This window comes from Quercus suber, unplaced genomic scaffold, assembly GCF_002906115.3.
Source record: "Quercus suber isolate HL8 unplaced genomic scaffold, Cork oak 2.0 scaffold_238, whole genome shotgun sequence".
Taxonomy (NCBI): domain Eukaryota; kingdom Viridiplantae; phylum Streptophyta; class Magnoliopsida; order Fagales; family Fagaceae; genus Quercus; species Quercus suber.
This window is the reverse complement of record NW_027069695.1, coordinates 395,899-402,647: the sequence shown is the minus strand read 5'-3', so window position 1 is coordinate 402,647 and position 6,749 is coordinate 395,899.

Below are 6,749 nucleotides of genomic sequence, written 5' to 3'. Positions count from 1 at the left end.
GTGAGAACCCCAGAATAAGCTTTCCTTTCTCCCCTCTGCTAGACCATACCCTCTCTTACCTCTGACCATAACCACCACTCCTGTATTGGTTGGGTCAGGCTGGTGGTGCTTGGGCCTTACGCGTGCTCCATTTCCCGTGTACGCTAAAAGCTTGTCCGCTGCTCATGTGCTTGCCGTGGTCTGGAGACTCGTCTGTGCATTCTGCCTGCTCATCCTTGACCTCTTATGGTGTGAACTGTTTTCTGATTTTTCATTCTTTATTAGCTTGTTCCTTTCAAAGGCTAGGCCTTGCTTGATTGTGAGTTTTCCCCATTTCAACCCATTCTTTGCTCCTTCGCAATCTTGTTACCATTCCTGCAATACCGCTTTGCTATTCCCGCCGTGGTGTCATTTGACCCATGCTTGCTGGCCCTCTTTGGGCCTGCTGTCTATCCTTCTCTCAATGACTTAATATGGTCATTGGACTTATGCAACTTTGGGCTTTTCTTGACCCATTACGTTGCTTGTGGGCCCTTTGTCTCATTTCTTTCTTCTTGAGCATCCTTGCCCTGTTTGCTTCCTTTGGGCATCCTTGGCCCATTTTCTAATTCTGTATACTATGAGCTTTTACTAACTCTTTTGGGCTTCCCTGGCCCATATTACCTTATCCTTCATCCTTGTGGTTTATGAGATTTCTATCAACCCCTTTTCTTACTTCATTACTTTGAGCCTGCTGCGGCTTATTCTCACTTTTTTACATCATATAACCCCATAGGTTTACTATTTCTCTCTCCGGGTTCTTCTAGGCCCGTTTGCTTTCCTCAAGGCCCTTTTATTTACTTTACAGGCCTATGAACTATTGTTCCTGCCATTCGGGCTTAATAGTTTTTCTAGCAATCCACTAAATCTTCTCTGCCCATATTGTTGGGCTTCTTCCTGCTACTAGGCCTCAAAATGAGCATCAACAGTATTATACAAACTCACCGTATGTATTTTGTTTTGTGATCTCCCAAAGACCATGTGTACTACTACACTTGAATGCTTGAACTCATCATCCACCCATTACTACAAAGAGACCTGCAATTTTGTTTTGTTTGACTCCACTTTAAATTTTTGGGTTTTTAAGGAGGTAAACCTTTTATTACTAATTGGGCTTCCTCCTTTCCTTAATCTTGAAAAGCAACGTTTTATGCAACTCCTAAAGTTATGCCCCCAGTTCCAAACTAGTTATTCCTACACCAGTGTTAGTATCTCATAGGACAATGGTGCATATCCTTCTGCTATGGGAGTTGCGTAAGACCACCACAATTCTCCATTGACATATGATGTACTTCTTCACTAGTTGGTGCACCTTGAGTGAGTGAGATGCTTCACATTTATATATGATTCAAAACCTTTTACCTAAGGTGTGAACTTTAATGCGTCAATCATGATTTCAACATCTTTGTTGTCTAATATCATAGATGATACGGGGTGAACACTTCTTGAGGACACTGATATGTAATTGTTATGCCATGCGATTAAGAGTCAAATTGCAGTGTTGTGATTATTTTACTTTTCAATTTTTGAAAATGTGATCTTATGGTTTGGCTTAAATAAAGTTTAGATGTAGAGCCTGCTTAACACTATAGCCAACTAAAACAATGTTCTAACGCCCCCAAATAAAAAAAAATAAATAAATAAGCCCTCTTTTCATCAATAAATATATTATATTTATCTATCTAACATATTGCACATTTAACGAAAATTCTCTAGCTAAGATAAAAAATTCAAGGCCCTTTTATTGACCAATAAAATGCATTTTTTATTAAAATCAATCAGAGAAAAGACAAAATTTAGACCCTGTCACCCAAAACAAATAAAGTGAATAGACATTCTATACTTTATATATTTTTTTCTTTAGTACCTTTTTCTCTTTTCCGGTTAGTATGAGTTATCACTTATCACATCAACTATTTACATTATAATAGCATAGTCCCTCGCGTGACATTTAGTTTTTACTTTTTTTTTTTTTTTTTTTTTAATTTAACTTAATACACTTAATATGGTGTGTATTTGACATCAACTTATTTAGTTTTTTATTGAAAAATGTTAAAGTATACTTGTATTTTAAAAATGTGAGAAAAAAAGTGAGAAAACGTGAGTAAATTAGTCGTTTTATAAATAAATAAAAAAAAATGTTAGCAAAATTTGAATACAAAAACTCAATTAATTATTTTGCATCTCAAAAGGCAACAAAAATAAATTTTAATTGAAGAAAAAATTGATACAAAAAGTTAAATGTACGGGCATGATATAGAGGCCCAGCTCATCAATTTCAATATACCAAGAACCCCGAGCCAATAACAAGTAGAAGGCCACACTGGTCCAGAAATCTACCACATATCGGGGACATGATTGTTCGGCAACGATAGTACCTTGGGGAAATCGCCTGCGAAAACCAATTGGCAGCGGATGCAAATTTCAAGACAGTCACATTTGTCTTGAGAAGTGGGTCCCATTTGGTCAGGAATATATCCAGAAAGGCCTACCCACCTAAAAAGCCTCCCCATCACCATGACAATCCACTAAGGGAAGTCTATAAATAGGGGCTAAAGGAGTGAGAAATGAGGTTGGAAAAATCAGGGTGAGAGAGACACATGAGAGAAAATTGTGAGGATCAACAAAAGAGGAGTAGCTCACCATTAAGTTTAAGCCTCCTAGGAATGCACAAAGGGGTAAAGCCTAGGGCTGTCCAACCTACCCAGTCACCGCCCAACCGACTGAGCCCGACCCGCCGCTACCCGATCCGACGTCTCTAGCGGTCGGACGCAGGTCCGAACTCTCTAACCCGACACCTACGCGGGTCGGTTGCCGGTTTTACGTTTCAAAACCCGTGACACCCAACTCAAACCGAAACAATCATCTTCTCCAGCGAAATATTAGGAATCTTGGACCAATCCGACGAGATCCTTCGAGATCTAGCGAGATCTCGCCATTATCCAACGAAATCTAGGCTAGATCTCGACGGATCCGACCAGATTTTTGTTCAATATTGACGAATCCGGCTAGATCTCGACGGATCCGGCCAGATTTCTGTCGATATTGACGGATCCGGCTAGATCTCGACGGATTCGGCCAGATTTAGGCCATATCTCGATAGATCCGGCCAGTTTCGGCTAGATCTCGCCGGATCTGGCCAGATTTCGTCCTCGGCGATAAAACCCGAGACCCGAACCGAAACCACCCGAAACCGACGAGACCCGAACTGAAAATCCGACCAGATCATGCGGGTCGGTTTCGGGTCAAATTTTCAACCACCCGAATTACTAGGTCGAGTCCGGTTGGGCACAAACCCGACTCATGGACAGCCCTAGGTAAAGGGATACGGGTTAGATCAAAAAATCATTTAATTTGCAGTTAGATTGGTCTCTAAGGGTCTTCCCATTGTAGGAAATTCATTACCCACTTCATACAAATAAATTGAGGGTTTGACCTCAGGGCTAACCAGCCATATTGAGTCACAGGCTAGCACATTAAATAATATGATTTAATTAATATATAAATATAAAGAAAGACTTATTAAAGTTGTTGCCTTAGGTTCCCAAATATATTGAGCCAACCCTAAGAGTAGCCTGTCCACGGATTGGTTCGGGTCAAGTTTGTGCTCAACCCGGAACTGACCCAACCAGATCGGGTGGTTAAAATTTCAACCCACCGTCGACTGGAGTGGTTGATTAGATCAGGCAGGTCGGAGCTTCAACGAATGTGGGCGCGATCGGTTGGGGTTGAAGGTCTGGAAAATGGCGAGAATCTAGCCAATAAAAGATGAAAAATAGCAAAAATCTAGCAAGAAAATTTTGAAAAATGGCCAAAATTCGGCAAAATCTCACTAAATCGAAGCAAGATCTCAGCCAATTCTGCAAGATCTCGGCTAGATCTTCCCGAAAAAATCTCAAAATTTGCTGGATCTACAACTTCTCACCAGAAAAATAGATGGGTTGGTCAGTTTGGGTTTCTCGGATTTGAAAGGAGGAGATCTAATATTCGACCCACCGATCTCGGTTTTTGGAGAATGAAATCCGTCACTGACTGCCAGAGTAGTAGGTTCGATTGGCAACGAGTTAGGTTCAGTTGGTAGCAGTGGGTGGGTCGAGTTCAATAGGTCCTTGGACAACCCTACTTGAGAGCATGATAATCAACACTTTACTGTGATGTACCTGTTTTAGGTCTTGACCCACTTCAATGAAATCTTAAACCATTTCCAATCTTTAAAATTTTAAAAAGAAAAAGAAAAAGAAAAAAAAGATCTCCACCTTCGAGGAGACACGAGTTTGGAAAGGGGTCTGCCCGCCCTTTGTGCATCATCTCACTAAAAATGATGTTTGTGCCTAATTTTATGTTTTAAGCTCTACTTTCTTTGTTGTAATTCAATTTCGGATTTCAATGAAATCTTTCAAAGTTTCCTATAAAAAAGAAGAAGAAGATGACTTCAATTTTAACATTGAAATTTTTGTAGAGACATAATCCCTAATTTTCTAGCATTAGGTCATGTGGCACATTTTATATAGACCTAAATTACCGAACCAAAGTACTCTTCCATTCCCTAAGTTATAGCATGAGTTTGGATTGGGCATTTTGCTCAATCCATGCATTTTGCATTTTTTTAGTGGGTCTCATGGGTACTGTTCACAGATCACCAAACTCAGCAAAATGCAGATTTCTAGGTAAATTTGGGTCTTACAACACTATTCACATATTTAAAAATTATTTTACTACAGTGTTTTCAGTAATAAGTATTCAATTTTTGACAAATAAGCAGTATCCAAACACACTATTAGTTTAAAAAAATTGGTTAATTTATATAAAATATCAATCATTTCATCCAAGCATGGGATGATTGTTATGGAAATGTTATTTTATAATAAATATTTTAAAATATTACTACCATTTTGTAAAATAATTTTACTTGTAAAAATCCGTTCTTTATATTAAAAAAAATAATAATAATCTTCTTAATTTTGGGGTAAATTGTGAAGTATTTTACTAAAATTTGGGTTGTTCCACGTTGTCACTCATCCACGTTAGCCTTCTCAAAACGGCGCGGCTTCAACTCAAATTGAAATCCACTGCTGCTGCCAGCACCAGAATAGAACGACGCTGTTTCGCTGAAGAGGGATTTTTAAGAAAATAACCATTAATCCCAAACAATATCATTAGTTAGGCAAACTTTCAAATTAATTTCATTTTTAACAATTCGAGTCCTCTGGAGTCGATTTTCCTGTGCATATTCTCTGTTTCGCCAGCAGCTGAGGGGGAGGAAAGTAGATACGTAGGCCATAAATCGACTCCAGAGGAGAAGATTTGTATGCACTGAAATCGACTCTAGAGGAGACGATTTCTATGTATAGAAATCGTCTCCTCTGGAGTCGATTTCTTACTATCCTGTCCCTTTTTCAGATGTCTCATCCCAGTCTTTTCCATGGCAGAGGGGTCACGTGCACAACTAGAAATCGTCTCCTCTGGATTCGATTTCTAAGAATTGTCCCATCCCCTCCACGTGTTGCCATCATGGGTCCCAACTGGGACCTTTTTCCTTCTTACCTGGTCACACCTTCAGCTCTTTTTTGAACATATCAGCTCTTCTTCATAAAACTCCTCTTCATAAAACAAACAACAGCTCTCATAACCACTTTCCTACTCTCTCTCACTTGCACTCACACAACACTCATCATCTCAGGTAATGTGATTATTTTGCTAGTTTTTTTTTTTTTGAAGAAATTTTTTAAAACATATTAGGAAAAGTTTTGTTTTTGTTATTTGTTAGTGTAAATATTGTGATTAAATTGTTAATATATTGTAATTTTTTTTTGTTATTTGCTAGTTTTTTTTGGACACATTATATACACACATTTATAAGATCATGAATACTTTAAGATCATGAATACATTATATACTTTAAGATCATGAATACATTATATACACACATTTACACTAACAAAAACACATTATATACTTTAAGATCATGAATAAATTATATACACACATTTACACTAACAAAACACATTATATACTTTAAGATCATGAATACATTATATACACACATTATATTATGATGATTATGGGGAATATTTAGAACAAAATATTGTGATATTACAACATATTGGGAATTTGTTTTTGTTAGTGTAAATATTGTGATTAAATTATTTGCTAAGTTTTTTTAAAAAAAAATTAATACTGTGATTATTGGGAATATTTAGTACAAAATATTGTGATTAACTATGTTATTACAACATATGGGAATATTTGTTTTGGTTGTTAGTATAAATATTGTGATAATATGCTAAGTTTTTTTTTTTTTTTTTTTTTTTAAATTACTATTGTGATGTATTGGGAATATTTAGTACTAAATATTGTGATCAATTGTTAGGTATATTTAGTACTTTTAGGTCTTTATCATGGATATGAAATGGATTATGAGTTGATACCTAAGATAGTATTTGTAACAAAGATTTCAATAGATAACTGGTTGGTATATAATATTTTTGTTCATCATAACTTATTTGAATGGGTTTTGAAAGTCATGCCCCTAGAATGATTTGAAATTTTTAAAGAATATGAATTTGGTAATGACTATTTTTGTAAGATTACTAAAGGTGAGTATATGCAAATTTGGTTGAGGTTAGTATTGTTGGCATTTCATACGCAAAGTTTTGTGATTAATGTTGATTGAGCGTTATGAATTTGTAACTAACACAATTGCACTTGATGATCTATAGGTTGACAATGAT